The sequence below is a fragment of the Stenella coeruleoalba genome (genome assembly GCF_951394435.1).
Source record: "Stenella coeruleoalba genome assembly, chromosome: 12".
Classification (NCBI taxonomy): Eukaryota; Metazoa; Chordata; class Mammalia; order Artiodactyla; family Delphinidae; genus Stenella; species Stenella coeruleoalba.
The window spans coordinates 20,561,593-20,583,304 of record NC_137158.1 but is presented as its reverse complement, the minus strand read 5'-3'; the positions used below and the strand labels follow the sequence as shown (position 1 = coordinate 20,583,304).

At 38.6% G+C, this 21,712-nt stretch overlaps 1 protein-coding gene and 1 long non-coding RNA gene across 5 annotated transcripts in view; one reads left to right on the top strand and one right to left on the bottom strand.

Moving 5' to 3' along the window:
* LOC307195083 (uncharacterized protein) overlaps positions 1-21,712 on the top strand; it is a 457,748-nt gene that overhangs the window by 432,782 nt on the left and 3,254 nt on the right. The window contains exon 10 of one of the 2 annotated variants that reach the window (XM_079938799.1): positions 11,426-11,471. The exons of the other annotated variant lie outside the window; for it this stretch is intronic. The gene's annotated coding sequence lies outside the window, so the exon portion shown is untranslated. Of the gene's footprint in view, positions 1-11,425; positions 11,472-21,712 lie in introns of those variants that run through there. 2 annotated transcript variants of the gene reach the window in all.
* Positions 1,535-21,712, bottom strand: part of LOC307195085 — a 121,747-nt gene continuing 101,569 nt past the window's right edge. For all 3 annotated transcript variants that reach the window (XR_013830717.1, XR_013830718.1, XR_013830719.1), the window contains 2 exons: positions 15,732-15,829; positions 1,535-1,643 (listed from right to left, as the gene is read on the bottom strand). This is a non-coding gene — a long non-coding RNA (uncharacterized lncRNA). The remainder of the gene's footprint in view (positions 1,644-15,731; positions 15,830-21,712) is intronic.

Below are 21,712 nucleotides of genomic sequence, written 5' to 3'. Positions count from 1 at the left end.
CCGCCTGCCAAATGAGAATAACACACTTCACATCAGAAGGGAAGTGCCAAAATGTTGAGAACTTCTTTATGACATCAACCCTAAGCTCATGGTCTCCATCATTCAGCCTTTTATTGTTCCTTGCAAAGAGATTTTATCCAGAGTACATCAGCTATAAATGCAAAGGGCATGCGGCTTCAGCTTGGAAAAGTTACGTACGAAGTGTCCTAATTGACTTAGATCCTTAAGACTGTCCACATTAGTGGCTAATTAACTTTAAAAAAAAAAAAGAGAGAAGGAAATAAAACTACTTTTGGCTTAAAAAAAAAACAAACCCGGAGTTTACACTTTATGTTCAGTCTAAGATCAAGTATGCACTTTTAACCTTTCACCTGCTGACTCTGCTGTGTAAGGGCCAGGTCAGCCTCCAAACAGGACCTCTTCCAAGTGACTGGTATTTTTTATTGGTTTTCAGTATACGACGTTGAAGCACTTTATTGTCCAAAAGTAATTATATTTATTTAAGACTGTTACTGGAGGAGGGAAAATAAATATCCAGTGGGCCTTTATAAAGTTTTAATATAACTTTCTGTAAAGTATTAAAAAGCATACATACTTATTTCCACTTTTCATACTCTTTTTTGCTTACTAATCACATAAGAAATATTTATCCTTTCTATTTATGTGCACTAAAAATCCTTAAGGAACTAAGATAACACCACTACCACAATTGTTTTACTTTAAATGACACTATTTTCAAAGATTTTTTTTAAAAAACCCTCTCTCTTCCTTTAATCACCAATTACTCTTTCTTGCTCTCCTCTGAGTATATCAGTCCTGGACAGCTAGACCAGACTTTTTAAAATAGTTGCTTTAAGAAAACAAAAAATGGGGAGATTGGGATTGACATATATACACTAATACGTATAAAATGGATAACTAATAAGAACCTGCTGTATAAAAAAAATAAAATTCAAAAAAAAAAGAAAACAAAAAATGATTTAATAAAAAGAAAAAATATATACTATTTCCTTAGAACCTGTGCAGTATTATCATCTTATATAGTAATCTCTCTGTGCCTCAGTTTTTCCATCTACAAAATAGGAATAATAATAGTGCCTATGTTCCAGGGTTGCTGGGAAGATTGAACGTGCTAATGTATAAAGACTTAGAACACTGCCTGGCATGTGGAAAGCACCCTGTGTATAGGCTATCGTTATTATTTTCCCCAAAGGAACCAATTACCTTGCATTCTATGGAACAGCAATACTGAACTTATAGATCCCCATAGGTACCACACTGCTTGATGGCTTCATTCATGCTGTTCCCTCTGCCTGGAATGACTTTCCTTACTTTGCTTGTCTATTTCCAAGTCTGATTCATCTTGAGAAACCCCTGTTCAGCTCTAATAGCACCTCTTCTGGGAAGGCTTCCTTGAAAACCTTCTCCCATCCCACGTGAAGATTCCAGATCTCTTCCCCCTGGGCTGTCTCTTTACTTTGAGTATGCTTCCACTATTGTTGTTATGATACTGAATTATAATTTATTTGCTTACATTTCTGTCTGTGTTCTTAAAGTCAGGGACTATGTAGGACTGCCTGATTCCTAGGAGGTTTTCAGTTCATGCTCCTGGAATTGAAGTATTATTCAGTAGCATCATGTTTCTGTGAAGGAAAGAGAAGCAAATTAGATGCCATACATTTTACAAAGAATTAGGATTTCAGAAAGCCTACAATTACTAGTCAGGACAAGGAAAGCCAGCAATATGCAAATCACCTCACTCATCTTTAAAGTCAATTTGTTTCTTCAACACTATTTATTGACCACTTTCTCTGGGCCTAGTCCTGCCCTTGATCCTTGGAGTGCAGAAATGAGAAAAAAAAAAAAAAAAGCAATCTCTACTCTCATGGAGCTATTGTTCTAGTAGGAGGGAGTCAGACAACAAACAATACATGCAAATAAAAAGTAAATTATGGGGCTTCCCTGGTGGCGCGGTGGTTGAGAGTCCGCCTGCCGATGCAGGGGATACGGGTTCGTGCCCCGGTCCGGGAGGATCCCACATGCCGCGGAGCGGCTAGGCCCGTGAGCCATGGCCGCTGAGCCTGCGTGTCCAGAGCTTGTGCTCCGCAACGGGAGAGGCCACAACAGTGAGAGGCCCGCGTACCGCAAAAAAAAAAAAAAAAAAAAGAGGAAAAAGCCACACATAAATTTGAGGCTTTCACAGTCATACTTCAAAATGAGCCAGGCCAGGAAAAATATCTAAGAGCTTGGAGACAATTCTGAGTTTCATCCCAGGCCTCTCAGTAGTTTGTACAATGCAACAGCATTTGGACAAGAGTGATGGGAAATGATTCCTCTGTAACTTTGGGGTATATTTATATTGTGGAGACTTGGGCAACTCTAATAATATCTTGCAATGAATCATTTCATTCATTCATTCAACAATATTTATTAAGTGCTTACTATGTGTCAGGCACTGTTCTAGACCCTAGGGAGATAGCAGTGAATAAACAGCCCAAAATCCTCCTCTTTATGGAGTCAATTGAAGAATATACAAAAATATATGTCAGATGGTGGCAAGGGCTCTGGAGAAAAATAAAGCAGGGTTAGGACAAGTGTCAAAAGCAGTGGAGTCAGGAAGATCACTATTTTATACAAAGCAGCCAGAGAAGTGCTCTCTGATGAAATGACAGTTGGCAGACACTTGAAGAAAGGAAGGGTACAACCATTAGGATATAAGAGGATTCCAGGCAGAGAAACCGCTAGTGCAAAGGGCCTGAGGCAGGAGTGTATGGGAATAAATAATGCGTCATGGTTTATGGATCACTTTCACATTCTTTCTTTTATTTCATCCTCATCAGATCCTTGGAAAATAGAAAAGACAAGTTATTATTTTTTCCCTTTTACCAATGAACAGACGGAGGGCACAGTAGTGGTTTGGTGAAGAAATGCAAATAAGTGGTTTCTGGAGAACCTGAACCCAAGTCAACCCAAGTTAATGCTTGTCCACCCACTACCCCCTAGATACCTTGAGGAAGCCAGACATGCTGCAGGGCCTCTCACAGACCTTCAGGAATAAGCAAAGCAGCAAGTGACTTAGGTGTTCACCATGTGCAGTTTGTGGGCAGGAGCCCTGGAATTGAGCATCCGTCAGAATCACAGAATGTTCACTATTGCTTCTGACCCAGCATGAACAACACTGACAGACACAGAGGGGACCCATCTCGGTCTGCAAGGAATATGCTGTTTAAGACTTTTCTGAGTCCCTATTTCCTGACCCAGGATCCGACTCTTCCCACGATGCCTGGGAGCGCAAACACCCCTCCCTTCAGGGGAAATCTGACCTCTCACCCACAAGAGTGCGGTCTCAGCTCCGACCCCATTCCCCACCAGGGCGATCGCTGCAGAGCACAATATCCCAACAGCAGTACCGTTCCCAGCCCTGGGGGATTCAGCCTTAAATAATACCACATGTCTGACATTCCCGGACAGTCCTGCTTCCAGCTTTGCCCAGCCCGGCCCAATTTCTTTTTTTTTATGGTGGTTTTCCTGCTTGAAGTAAAGGTTATGCCTGCACAGCCCTCCTGCAGCTTTATCAGTCTCAGTTCCCCAGCTCCTGTCAGCAACTGCTCAAACAAGAACACACACACACCCCTCCAAAAGAAAACGCAAAAGTATACAGGCTCCTTCACAGCTGTCACAGAACACTGTTAATTTCAGGTAACATACAGGTGAAGTATCATTGTAGTTTCTCTCTCAAATATATGAGTATATATACATGCACATATATACATATGGACTGTATACACATATACAAATGCATACACATGCATATACACACGTACTTAAATGGCTAAACAAATCATTTATTTAGTTTTGTTTAACATTTATCATGTTCTCAGGATTGGCATGGCAAGTTACTGATTTGTGTGAAGGACTGTTTTAGATTACAAAAACAGTCTTAGAAAAATAATTCTTGGACAACTTGCAGTTAACCAGGGAATAAGGATATCAAAAATAGCAAAACCTCCCCACAGCGGACACTGGCAGCCAGGCTTCCGGCCCTCCTCTTGCGCTGGGGTTGTTTGACTCCTTAGATTGATTTATAAATCAGTTTTGCAACAGTGATTCCTATAATCCCCCTGGTGAGATTTTTGGCTGCTTCTTCTTCATGTCTTTTAAATTTATATATAAGTGAAAGCTGTATATATAAATTAGAGTCTTTGGTGTTGGGGGATAAGTCCTACAACCTGATCAGCAGAACATCAAGATGTTCTCAGACCTCTGTTTCTAAGAGTAGATCAGAATATTTTTCTTTGTGTTCTTCCAGTCCTTTGCTTCTGTTTTTACTGATATACAGTTACTTTGACCCAAGTAATTTTATACAGCGCAAAGAAGAGTTGTAATTGTGAGACTATCCAGTTAGGTAGGTGAATATAAATGGCCCAGGTGATGTATGACCACCAAGTCTTCAGTGGACCCACCCTCAGCATTAACCCCCATCTCCTCCACTTTTCGTCTTCAGGTTATCTGTTTGGACTCTGAATATCCAACCTAGACTCTAGACACAGCCATAAAACTGAGTTTCAGACATTGAAGTCTGCTGTCAGAGCAACCAGTGCTTTGATGTCCTGTAACGACGTGAGATCAAAAGAGTTTATAATTTTTTCAAGTTTATTATTTGACCATTATTAATGAAATGTGCTGATCATGTAACTTTACTTTTTGTGCTTCCTTAAGTATTGAGGAAGGCATTTATTTTCATAGAGAGCATTAAAAAATGTGATGATTCTAATTCCCTCTGTAACCCACGGTACCTTCTTCTAAAATTTTAGACCCCTTCCTCCTCTGTGTTATGCAGTGATTTTTCCTGGACATTTAGGAGATAATGCGATGTTTTGGCAGAGATGTTTATTTCCAGGCACTACTGCATTTACTACTCTGTTTGACCTCCAAGTCTGGGGTCATGGATGTTGAATGAAGAAATCCCAAAGTGACCAGATGTGAATTAAATGTGCTGGATAGGAGATGATTCGAGGAATGGCTAGCTGGAAGATGGAACACAGGGCACTGATGGTTTCCTAAGGGCAACATTTATTGGGCAACAGTCTGCCAGCTGGTAAAGGGAGGCACTTGTTCAGTCCTGGTGCTTTATTCTAGCCAAGAGGAAAGGAAAGCCTAAAAGATCAAGTATACAAATGAAAAACAAACATGGAAAGCTGCAAAGTTAAGAACACCAAGAGGGGGAAGCCACAAGGGAACCAGATTATATTTCAGAGTTAAAAAAAAAAAAAAAAAAGGCACAAAAAACCTATAATCTGTCTTGTAAATTAATTCCACACTTAATTTTTGAAATTCCTTCCTATTTCTCCAGACTTGAGACAATATGAGGGAAATGAAATGTTATAGGGAAGTGGCAGCCAGGCATTTAGTGGTAAACTAGTTTACTTTCACAATTTCCTTTCATATGTAGATTCAGCCTTGCCTTTTCCTTTGTCATTGCTTACAAAGATCTAAGCTTCCTTCCTAAGGCATCATCTTTTATTAATCAGCTTATCCACAACAGAGTCCAAGAGACTGGAGCTGGGTTCAGACAGATGTTGATAAATGTCTTAAGTTTCTTATAAACGAAATCAAGGCCAGCCATGTTTTATTAATCAGTTATCCTTCATACATATTTTGTCCTCCGTATATTGGCTCACACTTTATATGCCATCCTGTTTACACTGTCCTGATTTAATTCAAGACTGTTAGCCTCTACTTGGAAAGACAGGTAGTCCTGTATGAGTCTTTACATATACTTAAGGGCTAATATAAACAGTCATTTATAGATGTATATTTAGCAAAACAACATTAGGTGTTAGGAAAATGACAATCATGCATTTATGAAGTATGTTTACTTTATTGACAAAGGTAAGAATATAAAAATGGTCAAAAATCTGCTGGTGGAAATGTTTAGGAACTTACCTTTCAGTATCCTTATGCCTCTGCTCAGAAAGTTAAAAACATATTGAACAAACACACTGCTACTAACAGAGCCTCACATGGTCTGATTTTGTCCTATATTCTCATTTAAGGGATTCTGACTCGGGGCTCCAAAATAGTAAATGCAAATTACTATCAAAGCAGGTCATCTTCCTGATTGTTGCTATAGTGGTTATATTAGTTCAAGGCATATTACAAGGATAAGAAAATAATTAAGCAAGAGAATGATGTTCCACCTATGGAATAAATTATGTATAGTAACAAATAATCTTCAGGTGTAAACTATGGTGTTAGTCTGGTGTTAATGACCAATTGGTCTATGAAAACCTAGGGTAAAGTTCTTAGAAGCAAATTTCCTGTCTGCCCTAATTTATACCTTTGCATTCTTCGATTGTCCCACCTTTGGATCTTCTATATGTGCTGTGCACCTGTGTATCCCACTCTGGTCCATTCTGTGCTCCATCTGGTAGCAGAATTGTTTCTGATTATACAGAAAGTCTCTTGGACTGCAATTTCTTCATGTTCAGGGTTTAAAGAATAGGCCTTCTACCACAAATACACAGGGTTCTGCTCTGCAGTTTTGTCGTTTTTATTTTGGGGCCCAGTTACTATCACTGAGTACAGGCAATGGATCCAGTGCAGGCGTTATGAGCATCCCATCACCCTCTCCCCTGTGCTCTGTGAAATGATCTTTCATCTGCACTGTGTCAGGAGGAGTTTCCTGTACCTCTTTGATTCTGGATGGAATTAGGATACATTCTGGATTAGGAAGCACCTGAAAAACTCTGTCCCATTACCTCAAGGCCTATTCCTCTTTGGCTGTTACTCTTTTCTTGTTACAAAAATACCTGTAACAAAGAAACTCTCTGCCCTGGATTGACACTGGGCCTGTCAGGGAGGAACCAGTATTTTGCTTATGTTCACACTTAGGATTTGCAAACTGACAAGACAGATTCCTTCAAAGTAAAAACAGGTGATTCTCACAGCATAAAAAATATCTCCTGAGTACGCAAGCTGATACAAAGCTAGATACCAAAAAATAAACCCTCCCTTAATTTTTTTGTATTTATAATATATCAGTGGGCAGTCAGCAGTTACATGTTCCTGGATTTTGGATATAAGAAAAAAAATAATTTTAGCAAATAACTTCTTAGAATTTTAGAAAATAGGCATTTATGTGTTATGTTTAACCTGCTTTGATCCTATGCTGTATTTTAACATGAGATAAAATATTTTAAAGATGTTTTAAGATTGATGATTTTTTATGAGCGTATTTTTTTTAATTTGAAGTATAGTTGATTTACAATATTGTGTTAGTTTCAGCTGTACGACATAGTGATTCAGCTTTTTTTTTTGCATATTATATTCCATTATAGGTTATTATAAGATACTGAGTATAATTTCCTGTGCTATACAGTAAATCTTTATTGCTTATCTATTTTATGTATAATAGTTTGTATCTGTTAATTCCATACTCCTAATTTGTCCCTCTCACTCCCTTTCCACCTTGGCAACCGTAAGTTTGTTTTCTATGTCTGTCAGTCTGTTTCTGTTTTTTATATACATTCATTTGTATAATTATAAGTGATATCACATAGTATTTGTCTTTCTCTGTCTGAATTATTTCACTAAGCATAATGTTCTCTGAGTCCATCCATGTTGCTGCAAATGGCAAATTTCCATTCTTTTTTCTGGCTGAGTAATATTCCATTGTATATACATATACCACATCTTCTCTATCCATTCATCTGTTCATGGGCACTTGGGCTGCCTCCGTGTCTTTGATACTATAAATAGTGCTGCTATGAACATTGGGGTGCATGCATCTTTTCAAATTAAGAGTTTTCATTTTTTTCCAGATATATACCCCGGAGTGGAATTGCTGGATCATATTGTAGCTCTATTTTTAGTTTTTTAAGGAACCTCCATACTGTTTTCCATAGCAGCTGTACCAGTTTTCATTCTCAGTGGCAGTGTACAAGGGTTCCCTTTTCTCCACACCCTCTCTAGCATTTATTATTTGTAGAATTTTTGTAGACAGCCATTCTGACAGGTGTGACGTGATACCTCATTGTGGTTTTGATTTGCATTTCTCTAATAATTAGCAGTGTTGAGCATCTTTTCATGTGCCTGTTGGTCATCTGTATGTCTTCTTTGGAGATACGTTATTTACGTTTTCTGCCCATTTTATGATCAGGTTGTTTGTTTTTTTGACATTGATTTGTATGAGATGTTTTTATATTTTGGATATTACCCCCTTGTTATTTGTATTTTTTTCAAATACTTTCTCCCATTCTGTATAATGTCTTTTCATTTTATTGGTGGTTTCCTTTGCTGTGCAAAAGCTTTTAGTTTGATTGTCTCATTTGTTTATTTTTGCTTTTATTTCTTTTGTCTTGGGAGACTGATCTAAGATAATATTGCTGTGATTTATGTCCAAGAACATTTTGCCTATGTTCTCATCTAGGAGTTTCATGGTGTCATGTCTTACATTTAGGTCTTTAATCCATTTTGAGTTTATTTTGTACATGGTGTGATGAAAGGTTCTAATTTTGTTTATTTATTTTTACAGGTAGCTGCCCAGCTTTCCCAACACCATTTCTTGAAGAGACTGTGTTTTCTCCATTGTATAGTCTTACCTCCCTTGTTGTAGATTAATTGACCATAGGTGCATGGGTTCATTTCTGAACTCTCTATTCTGTTTCCCTGATCTATATGTCTGTTTTTGTGCCAATACCATGCTGTTTTGATTACTGTAGCTATATGTATAGTCTGAGGTCTGGGAGGGTTATACCTCCGCTTTCTTCTTTTTTCTCAGGATTGCTCTCTTAATTTCCCTTTCTGATAGTTCATTATTAAAAAAAAGCAACAGATTTCTGTACATTAATCTTGTATCCTGCAACTTTATTGAATTCATTAGTTCTAATAGTTTTTGTGTGGAGACTTTAGCGTTCTCTTTATAGAGTATCATGTCATCTGCAAATAGTGAGAGTTTTACCACTTGCCTTCCAATTTGGATACCTTTTATTTCTTTTTATTGTCTGATTGCTGTGGCTAAGACTTCCAATGATTAGAAGTGGTGAGAGTGGGCATACTTGTCTTGTTCCTGAATTTAGAAGGAAGCTTTTCACTGTTGAGTATTATGTTGGCTGTGGGTTTGTTGTACACAGCTTTTATTATGTTGAGATATATTCCCTCTATACCCACTTTGGTGGGAGTATTTTATCATGAATGGGTGTTGAATTTTGTCAAATGCTTTTTCTGCATCTATTGAGATGATCATGTGGTTTTTGTCTTTCCTTTTGTTAATGTGGTGTGTCACATTGATTTGCATATGTTGAATTATCATTGTGACCCTGGAATAAATCCAACTTGATCATGGTGTATGATCCTTTTTATATATTGTTGGATTCAGTTTGCTAATATTTTGTTGAGGACTTTTGCATCTATATTCACCAAAGATATAGGTTTGTAATTTTCTTTTTTTGTAGTGTCTTTGTCTGGTTTTGGTATCAGGGTGATGGTGACCTCATAGAATGAATTTTGGAGTGGTCTCTCCTCTTCAAATTTTTGGAGTAGTTTGAGAAGCAAGGTATAATTTTTTCTTTATATGTTAGATAGAATTCCCCAGTGAAGCCATCTGGCCCTGGACTTCTGTTTGCAGAGAGGTTTTTTTTTTTTGTGGTACGCAGGCCTCTCACTGTCGCGGCCCCTCCCGTTAGGCTCTGGACGCGCAGGCCCAGCGGCCATGGCCCATGGGCCCAGCTGCCCCATGGCATGCAGGATCCTCCCGGACCAGGGCGTGAACTCGCGTCCCCTGCATTGGCAGGTGGACCCCCAACCACTGCGCCACCAGGGAAGCCCTGCAGAGAGTTTTTAAAATTACATATTCTATTTCCTGTCTATTGATCAGTTTGTTCAAATTATCTGTTTCTTTTTGACTCAGTCTTGGCAGGCTGTATGTTTTTAGAAACTTGTCCATTTCTTCCAGGTTGTCCAATCTGTTGGCATATAACTGTTCATAATATTCTCTTATAATTTTTTGTATTTATATGGTATTGGTTATTATTTCTCCTCTTTGATTTCTTAGTTTGTTTATTTGGGTCCTCTCTCTTTTCTTCTTGGTGAGCCTGGCTGGAGGTCTGCCAATTTTACCTTTTCAAAAAAACACATCTTGATTTCATTGATCTTTTCTATTGTTTTTTATCTCTATTAAATTACTTCCTTTCTTACCTTTATTATTTCCTTCCTTCTGTTGACTTTGGGCTTTGTTTCTTCTTCATTTTCTAATTCCTTTAGGTGGTAGGTTAGGTTGTTTATTTCAATTTTTTTAAATTTCTTGAGGAAGGCCTGTATCGCTATGAACTTCTCTCTTAGAACTGCTTTTGCTGCCTCCCATAGACATCTGTGAAGTTGTCTTAAGGTATTTTTTGATTTCTTCTTTGATTGCATCAGTGACCCACTGGTTTTTCTTAGTAGCATGTTGTTTAGTCTCCATATGTTCTTTTTTCCCCCATTTTTCTTTTTGTAGTTGATTTCTAGTTTCATATTGTTATGGTCAGAAGAGATGCACAAAATAATTTCTATCCTCTTAAATTTGTTGAGGCTTGGTTTGTGACCTAGTATGTGGTCTAACCTAGAGAATGTTCCATGTGCCTTTGAAAAGAATGTGCGTTCTGGGTTTTTTTTGGATATAGTGTCCTGTAGATATCAATTTAGTCTAACTGGTTTACTATGTTATTTAGGACCTCTGTTGCCTTACTGATTTTCTATCTAGATAGTCTATCCATTGATGTCAGTGGGGTGTTAAAGTCTCCTACTACTATTGTATTATTATCAATTTCTCCTTTTATGTTTGTTAGTATTTGCTTATATATATATATTTAGGTGCTCCAATATTGGGTGTGTATATGTTAATAAGTGTAATATCCTCTTCTTCTATTGATCCCTTTATCATTATATAATGCTGTTCTTTGTTTTTCTTTATGGCCTCTATTTTAAAGTCTACTTTTTCTCATATGAGTATTGCTACCCCCACTTTCTCGTCATTTCCATTTGCCTGAAATATCTTTTTCCATCTCCTTACTTTCAGTCTGTGTGTGTCTCTCACCCTAAGGTGAATCTCTGAGCACTTATTTTTTAGAATTAGGCATAATTTACGTACAATAAAATGTAGGGAATTTGTTTCCAGTTTGAAGACAATTGGACAGCTGTATCCACCTGTGTAACCACCACCCAAAACAAGTTATAGAACATTCCCAGTACCCTATAAAACATTCCCATGTGGCCCATTCCAGTAAATTTCCACCTCAAGCAACCACTTTGCAATTGCTAACAGTTTAGATTAGTTTTGCCCAGTTTGGGCTTCATATAAATGGAATCATACAGTATTCATTCCTTTTTGTCTGGCTCCTTTCACTAAACAGTGTTTGATAGCTTCATCCATGTTATAGTTACTAAGTCTGATTGCTTTCTATTTTCAAAAATATTATGAGGTACATGCTGGATCAAAAATACTGAGAAATTAGAAAGTATGAAATAATAAGTTTTTTAATGATAAAAATTACCTTGAAGATCCTTCTGCCCTAATTTGCAGCCCAGCTTGTGAGCCTCCCATATGATGCTTGTGCTACCTGGAGCTCTGGCCTTTGTAGGAACATCTCCAATACAGGAACACATCACTTCACGAGGCATCTAAAGTACCATGAGTCCATACTTTAAAAAAGATGTAAGAATACTATGTAACTGGGCTTCCCTGGTGGTGCAGTGGTTGAGAATCCGCCTGCCAATGCAGGGGACACGGGTTCGTGCCCCGGTCCGGGAAGATCCCACATGCCGCGGAGCGGCTGGGCCCGTGAGCCATGGCCGCTGAGCCTGCGCGTCCGGAGCCTGTTGCTCCGCAACGGGAGAGGCCACGACAGTGAGAGGCCCGCGTACCGCAAAAAAAAACAAAAACAAAACCAACAGAATATTATGTAAGTTTCCCAGATTATTAGAAATGATCCTTCATAGTTTTAATGTGTGGAAAGGGCTCTAGTGAAGAAGGGAGAAAATTTCCTCAAACAAATAATATTTTGCTAAAGTTTCAGTTTTGTTTCTGAGTCGGAATATCTGCAGTCCTAAAAGAAGGACTCTTTCAAATTGCTTTCCTCCTGTAAAGAATTTGCGAGTTGTAATCATATTTTTTTCAGTAATAGATTTCTGTATTTCTAAGGAAGCCTACATAAAAAATCATTAATTTTACATATTTCCTATCTCCTTTATTATTTTACACAGTTGGATAAATTCCCTTCAAGCCTGATCAATGTCCTGGTCAGTGCTTGGGTTGTGCTTAATCTTTCATGAAATCAATCAGATACTCTATGTTTTATTTCCTCAAGTAGGGACAGAATCAGGATTATCAACAATACCAATAGATTACACTCAACTTTCTGGTTTCCTCAGCGTAAGTTAAGCCCTTAAAAAGAAACTCTATATAACATTTTATTCTGGTTTTCCTATTGTTTATGATTATATTTCCATTTGAATAACTACATAGTAAACAACACCAATGCAAGTGATAATGGCAGGGATAAATTAATCACTGAAATTTGTCAGCCAAAGATTATCTAAGCACTTAATTTAAACTGATTTATGAAATTTGAAGAATATCTGAAAGACAGAGACTTTAAAAAATAATGTCACATTTTACTATATATATCAGAATATAGGGCATCAAATCCAGACAGTTATATACATCATGTGTTTCTTGAGAACAAGGACTTCTTCATCTCCCTTTTCTTCCCCTCTCTCCATATGTTTCTTTTTTTTTTAAACATCTTTATTGGAGTATAATTGCTTTACAATGGTGTGTTAGTTTCTGCTTTATAACAAAGTGAATCAGCTATACATATACATATGTTCCCATATCTCTTCCCTCTTGCGACTCCCTCCCTCCCACCCTCCCTATCCCGCCCCTCTAGGTGGTCACAAAGCACCGAGCTGATCTCCCTGTGCTATGCGGCTGCTTCCCACTAGCTATCTATTTTACATTTGGTAGTGTATACATGTCCACGCCACACTCTCACTTCGTCCCAGCTTACCCTTGAGCCCTTCTGCATTCTAGCTTGGTACTCAAGTGTAAGTTCCATGTCTGTCTGTTCTCTGAGTAAGATTTCTTACCTAAGTAAACAGAGTTTATGATGATAGACATAGGAGGAAGCTTGGCTTCTGTCTCGACCTCTCTCTCCACATAACCAAGTCAACTACATTTTGGCTGCTAAGGCTGTTGCCTCTTCCCCAGCTCCACCACCCCTGTTTTATTCTAGACTCTAAATGAATTTGTACAATTTGTTCCTAAACTGGTCTCTACAACATGACTCCTAACAATACGTCCTCCACATGGTCCCCAGAAGAGCTTTTTATAACTCAGACCTGACCATGTCACCTTCCTGCTTGAACCAGGCAATGGTCCCCCATGATCGCAGGTGAAAAACTAAAATCTTGGCTTAGCCTATAAGGCCCTGCAAAACCTTACCGTTTTCCAGCTCTCCACCTGCATTTTCCACCTGCTCACTGTAGCAACTCAAGGCTGCTCAGGTACATGAGAGTCTAGTCTCTGAATGTATTTGTGCCTGCCTTTTTGTTGCTGTTGTTTGTTTTCATCCTGAAAGCCCATCACCATGTCTGCACCTGGCTGATCACTATTACATTACCTTGGACTTCCAGGAACTCCCCTCCAGCCCTCATCTTTGGTCAGGTTAGGCCCACACAGTAACCTTGGCCCTCGTCTACCTCACCCCTAACCATTAATATTATCTGTATCTCCATAGATGACATTAGCACCTGATTCTCAGTCTTCTGCTGCCCCTAGCCCAGACTGTCCTTTTATCACAATGACTCTGTGTGGTTGATCAATTCAATAACTTAGCTTCAAAATTCACTGACCTCTTCCACTCTGTTTTAGCAGCTCATTCCAAAGGTTTTTTTTTTTTTAATATAATCATTGCCTGGACCTCAGCCCACTCTGAAATCTTAAACTTTATTATATCAGTCTCCAAGTAAAACCTTCAATGCCTTTGCCCCTTTCACTCGCTTCTTCTCATTACATCTTCATGACCGCTCTTACTTTGGCTGCAACTTTTCTAACAGTCTACCCACATTCTGACTTTGCATGCTCCTCCACCAAAGAATATTTTACACTCATTCAATCTACTCCAACACAACACAAATTCATCAGTTTGCAATTAAGACTAGGCCCCCGTAGTCTTTTAATGAAGACTAAATTCATTCACTAAAATCATGGAGCAAAGATCACTAATCCCCTCTTGATTAACAAATCCAATGGACTCATGTCAATCCTAGTATTTCTTCATCTTTCCATGGCATTTGCCTCCACTTATTCCTTCCTTGGTTTCTTTGTCACTGTCATCCCCTGGTCTACCTGGTTTGTCTTCCCAGTCTTCTTTATGCACTTATTGTTCCAGGGGGCAGTCTTCCCTCCTCTCTTGCAGGCCATTTCCACACTCCCATGGCTTCAACTATGATTCATATACTGATGACCCCAAACTCTCTGCCTTTAGCTCAGCTTTCTCTCCTATATACCAGTGCCCCATGAACTTCATCACAAGAAACTCAAGCCCAAGAAATCCAAAACTGAGCCTGTTGTCACTGCCCTAAAATGTTATCTTCCTCTTGCATTTTTGTTGTTATTAATAAACTCAATTTCTCTCCACTCACTAACTCAAGCCAAAAATGCAAGAGTCTTCACAAATCTCTTGGTTTTCTCATTCCCCACATTAAAATAGGAATCAAGTTCTTTCTCTCCTACCTTATTCATGTCTCATATTGTCCCTTATCCATTCCCATCACTGTGTGTTGTTCGCACCCCACCCTCGCTTACAACAGTCCCTCCAAGCTGACCTCTCTACCCCCAGCCTCACGGTCTTCCAGCCCATTTTTCTCACTGCCGTCAGAGGGAGCTTCCTATACACAAATCTCATCTCATTAGGCTCCTAGAGCTCAACTTTCTATAGCTGTGGCTTCTACATGTGGTTGCACGCTAACATCGCCTAGTGAGACATTTTTAAAATGTCACTCCTACAGATTCAGAGAGAACCGGTTGTGAACAGGATTGGGATGATGGCATTTTTTAAAAGTCCCAAGTGATTCCACTATAAAACCGAAGAGCAATGATCCTACAGAATAAACCCCAAAGCCCTACTTCTTGCTCCATTTTCATATTTTCTGCCTCTATTCATTCTATACACAGCTGTATAGAGTGACCCTTCTCCACTGTCTCTGCTATCTTGGCTTCCTCTGCCTAAAACTCCTTTTCATAGCAAGTCAAGACTCTAGTTATGTTATGGGCTGAATTGTGCCCCCCAAATTTATATGTTGAAGGCCTAATTCCCAGTATTTCAGAATGTGACTGCATTTGGAGACAGGACCATTAAGGAGGTTGAAATGAGGCCCTCGGCGGGGGGGCTCTAATCCAATCTGACTGGTGTCTTTAAAAGAAGAGGAAATTTGTACACACACAGAGACATCAGGGACACACACACACACACACACACACACACACACACACACACGGAAGACCATGTGAGGACACGACTGAGAAGGCAGCCATCTGCAAGCCAGGAGAGAGGCCTCGGCTGAAGGAGCCACCTCCATGTGGGGCAGTGCAGTCATTGTGACAGAAGCAAACGAGGGCATGGCAAACAGTAGGCTGACTCTGAAAACTTCTGCTTAGAAGTGACAGTTAGAATAACAACAGTTATTCTCACCTCTGACTTGACCTTCCCCAAATAGGAATACAGTCTCGACCCATGTACCTGGAAATCAGACTTCCAGCAGCCTCAATATTAGGTATTTACCTGTGAACCTGAAAATAATTTTAAAAACCATGTGAGAAGCTTTGGAGTACCAAGGAAAAGAGTTACTATCAAGCACGTGCCTTTGATCCATTTAATGTAGAGACAAATATTACAGGCATACCTTGGAGATACTGCAGGTTCAGTTCCAGACCACTGCAATAAAGTGAACCTCGCAATAAAGCGAGTCACATGAATTTTTTGGTTTCCCAGTGTGTATAAAAGTTACATTTATGCTATCCTGTAGTCTATCAAGTGTGCAATAGCATTACGTCTAAAAAACGTTCGTATCTTAATTAAAACACACGGTATTGCTAAAAAGTGTCAAAATAGTAACATCAAAGATCACTGATCACAGATTACGATAACAAATACAATAATAATGAAAAGGTTTGAAATATTGCAGGAATTATCAAAATGTGACACAGAGACATGAAGGGCGCATATGCTGCTGGAAAAATGGAAGCAGGGTTGCCACAAACCTTCAATTTGTGGAAAACACAGAATGTGCGAAGCACAAGGAAGTGAGGTCTGCCTGTATAGTGCAATTAGGTAGCAGATGTTCAGAATTAGAGAATTTAGATGAAGAAATTTTAAAGATCATCTTCTCCTGTGCTTTTATTTACAAATATATATATATACATAACATTAAGGACCAGAGTGGTAAAAGACCTCCAGATCACCTTTCTGTGAACCAAGACTGGATCTCTGGTTGTCCTGACCCTGTGTTCCAGAGGCCTTTCCATACACACTTCTGGCATCTCATATCCTAATTCTGGATTGGAATATTTAAGAAGCCAAGGATCTGAGTCATTCCGTTTAAATAAATCTCCACTGGAGAGGTTGAAATTAAAGAAAAATCTGTTCCTGTTGTGAGGCTTGCAGTATCTGGGGAACTGCCTTCTCTGGAACAATGTGTTCCCTGATGCTGATGAATAAATGAGGCCTCATTGTTCACAGTTTATTTACAAATGAATCTATAGAAGCATAAAATTTAGAACTGTTCTCGATTAGTTATTCTTTCATGTTTACTCACTCAAGTATTAAATCTTCCACAATCATGAATTTCCTTTGGGAACAAATCTTCTGGTTTTGATAGTTCCCACTATTGAAAAGTTTTTTATTGATATTTGACCTATTTTTTTTCCCATACTTTTATCCCACTTATCCTACTTATCCTGTTTAGATCAGGCCACATCATCTTCCCCAAGTGCTTATGCTTTTCATATATGTTATGACTCATCCAAATTATCATTTAGTCGGGCTCTCCATGTGCATTGCTTTAGTGTTGTTATGGACCTTACTCTCTTTACTAGAATAAATCTCTCATAATGAGATACAAAGCCCCGGGAATATCACCATACTTGTAGAGAGAGGGGCTAACTGTCCTTGTGTCTTTGTTATTAAGTGTAATATGAGGCGCCTATGCTAAAAAAAAAAAAAAAAAAAAAGAGTTTTTCCTTTCACATCACCTAGTACACTTCTGTCAATGTTTAGCCCACTAATTTCTATGTTTTTTCCTATAAATTAGATTCCAACTAGTAATAGGTTTTATTCTTCAGATCACATTTAACCAAAGAAATAAGTCAACGTATCCATCAGTATTCCTATTTAATGGCTTCTGTTATTCTTAATTTCCTCACCTGTTAATTGGAGAGAAGAGCCTGGTGCCCTACTTTGCACAAAGTAGATACGTAATTATTAGCTTTCTTTTCCTCCCATCATTCCCAGTTCTACTTCCCACCAGTGCCTTTTTCTTCCCTAGATACCCCATGAGCTACCTATGCTCTGCCCTTATCCCTAAGGCTTCTGTTGATTGATGCTACAGCTTTCATTAGCACCTTCCCTGGATCATGTCATTACTTCCTTTTGTTTACAGAGTTTCAGCCCTGTTTTCCAGCTAAGTGCAGCTTCTCTGTTCCTAACAGAAAATAAATTCTTTTTGTCAGTAAATCTCAGGAGACCATATTATGTCCTTTACTAAAATTCCAATATAACATCTGCTGAATCTTACAGTGCAAGCCAAAAAGAAGTTATTAAGCTTGTATAGTTTGATTTGCTTTTTGTAAACGCTGGTTATATACTGCTAATCACTTGTATTCTAATAGGTGTTCAATTTACCATCATATAATCTATTCCTTCTAGAACATGGATGCAAGTCTATTTTAAAATAACATGACGTTTTTAATTATAAAAGTGGTACTAGCTCATTGTACAAACTTTGAAAAGTCAGGTGAAGTACAAAGAAAAAAGAAAAAGAATGCCTGCAGTTGTGATACATTGCAGAGATAACTCTCTTAACATTTTAGTGTATTTTGCTCACATACATTTTACCCAAGTTGAATATATGAAACTATGCGCCTATTTCTTTTCTTATAAAACAATACAGTAAACTTTAATGAGTACTATATTGTTTTCATTTTTTCTTTCCTCAACTTTCCACAATTAAATTTCTTCCATATAAGTCAACAAATATTAACCTCCTAAATACAGCATAAATTTAAATCATAACTCAACAGCCAATGTAAGCACATACTGTAGCTCAGTGGACTTCAAAAGAAGTCATTACAGATTTTAAACAAATATGATTTGGGTTTTTTTATTTTCTAAAATTTCTGCTTTTCATTAGGGGCTGACTTTGAAACTCATCATTACATTTTAAAGATTCTCAATTTCTCCATTGCCTTTCTCTTGTTATAAATCACCAAGTGGTAATAAATAATAGAAAATCCAAAATTGGCTGACATAAGGGACAATTTTGTTTTCACTGTCTTTCCGTGGACAAACTTGCACTAATTTTCTTTACTTCTAATACAAAGATCCTCTTAATCTTGTAGCAATCTATCCATATTTTGGTTTGGCTTTAATCTTCACCTTCCTTTCTTATTCCCATCCCCCCCCAGTTCCTTTGTAATGAGTTTTTATTATGTTGAGCATGATTGTTCATCATTGATAGAAAGTTTTCCTAGTATTTTCAGACTTCCAGTGAATTCCAACTAGGTTGACTGAATACAGATGCTGCTTCTTTTTTATGACTCACCAAATTGGCCTATGAATAAATCCGAGACATTCTTGAGAGGTTATATTTTAGCTTTGGAATGATTAGCAAGCTCATAGACAGATGGGTAGTTCTAATTTGCCAGGAGTGCCTACATTTTTGCAAGATTTAGTATGTCTACTTGCAGGGGAAGAAGGCTGTTCCACTTTTCCTCGGGTTGTAGTTTCTGAGACAGATGCTCATTCAGACACTTCATTGTTGGGCATTTGAGGAGTTCACTGCTGCAACCCTCCCTATCCTACAGTGCTGCACCTACACTCCTTAACGCTCTCACTCCAGCTGGGAGGAGATTCATGAACACAGTGACTGGATTTGGTTCTTTTCTGAATCTCCAGTGTCTGATCCAATGCTTGGCACCTAATTGACATTTGAGTTGAAATGATCAATCAGATATGGTAAAGCTCATTCCATATCAATCTCCTTTATTCTGTACAAATCATGTCAAATGACTAACCTAAACATCACTACACAAAAGTCAACAATACAGTGTTGTGATTAAACTAGTGGGCTTGGGAAGTAGTCTGTCTAGATTGGATTCCCAGCTCTACCACTGACTTGCTCTGTGAACTTGAACAGATGACTAAATTGCCTCAAATCTTCTGTTTACAAAATGGGAATGATCCTAATACCAAAATGACAGGACTGCAATTAGATGCGCATTTTTCAGGACAGGGCCTTTCACGTAGTACTTGTTTGATGCATACTAACAGCAATTATTGGTATGGAAGGTCTGTGATGGAACACAAGGGAGCACTCATTTACACTGGACTGTATTAGTGTAAATCAGTATAGTCTAAATGTGATGGAAATGAAAAGAGGAACACAAGCACCTAAAAAATACTTCTGGGCATATAAATTTTGATCTAAGAGGAAATGCTGATGGAGTTACTTTCTGGATAAAAAAGCACAGGGAGATCGCACACAATAAAACAGTGTCATCAGCACTTGTCTGATAAAATTCCATCTCTGGAATCTTCTTTCATTGTATCTCAAGCCTAAGTCCAGTCTCCCCAACAAGAGTATACGTTCCTTGGGTGTCAAGTCTGGGTCATAAATTTCTGGGTGACACAAAAAGTGGGTTGGGTTAATAAATAAAAAACAAATGGATTACTCTTACAACTTTGTTAGATTGTTTCCATATATCAGTCCTATTAACTTGGAAAATAAAAAGTGAATTGAAAGATTAACTTTATTATCAGTTTAGCCCCAATGTTTCCTTTCAACCTTGTATGAACTCACTGGCCATCCTCCTCCTCCAGCAATGCACTAACCCCCTATTTGTAGACTCTTCTGACCCTTTGGTTTCAGTTCCCACTTTCTTTACCTGGAAGTTAAAGAAACCAACAGCTACTATTGTGTTTTTAAAATCTTCAAAAGCAGGCGAGAACGCCAGCTCATTGAGAACAGAAGGGGTGGTCTGCTCTTCGAGCACCAATGTTTAAGCTTAGGTGCCCCCAGGATTTGTGATATCTGAGACCAGTGAGTAGCCTCCTTGAATGAATGTGCTTGGTTCAATAAATCACTGTGGAAGAAATAAACTAATTTCCTAGTTTAAGGAGGCCATTGTCTCCTGAAATACTATTGTTCTTGTAAAACTGGGAACTAAGACAATATGTTTTTAGACAAATGTCTGATTTGGTGGTTCTGGGTAAGATGTGTTGTCACTAAAGGTTTGGTGAAGCAGCAGTTCTGTCTTCATTAAGAATGGCAAGATAAAAGATAGCAGAGGAGGTGGGTTTGGATATACTGGCTTGGCCAAAAAGTTCGTTCGGGTTTTTCATACCATCTTATGGAAGAACCCAAATGAACTTTTTGGCCAACCCAATAATAAATTAAACTTAAACTGTAAGGTTTAAAAACCCAATAATAAATTAAACCGTAAGGTTTAAAGCAGATTTCTGAGGTGACCAGGGTAGCCTCTCTCCTCTGGAGACCTTTAGTGGGCTCAGTCAGAGGCTTTTTAAACGGTTTTCCTTTGATTCGACAAAGATGTTTGGTTGTTTTGGACAATAACTTGTTACCCATCCCCCTTTCCCCTTTAATTTGTCTATTGTCAAATAAAGTCATCTTTTTTTGATAGCCGGAATTCAAGAGGCATTGACATCTTGTGATGTGAGTTAAACTCTTCTGTGGCCACTGCCCCCGTTACCTGGCCTAAAGCCAGCCTGAAGTCCCCTCTGATGTATGAATCTCCTTTGCTAATCTGGCATTTATTTGGCCCCTTTCTGTACATCATGAATCTCCCTAACTTGTGAATCCATCCTCTCCTTAGTAGTCACTCATCAGAAGGATCCATTTTATCTCCTCAAAGAAATCAGATTCATATTTTTCTGTTGTAAAAAACAGTCATCCAGATGAAAGGGCCATTGATCGTTAAACACTGAAGCACCTGCCAAGGGAAGGTATGGCTTTTGCTCCAGAGAAAGTCCTCAGGTCCCAGAGCCATACGTGGGGTGACTTACAGAGTCCTGTCACAGGCAGGGTTAGGCAGGGCCTTCGTGAGCAGTGGTGTCCAAGCTTCAGGGCCTCAGAGCTCACTCTAGAGATGAGTAACTTCAGGGCTAGAAAGGGACCATGAGTATGAAGGCAAGACTTCACTTAGAATTCTACAAAGCTTTGCAATAGTAAGTCCAGGAACACTGGGTGAGATTAAACCCGAGCTGAGTCAAACAAATTGACTCCATTGGACAAAGATGCTGAAACATCATGCTCTCCTTGTTCTACGTAGTCCCTGCCTCTTCCCCATGGCTCCCCAATGTGGATTGGTGGCTTTTCAGTTAGTACACATTTCTTGAAATTTGAACACTGATCTTTATAAATTCTGCCTAAATATATG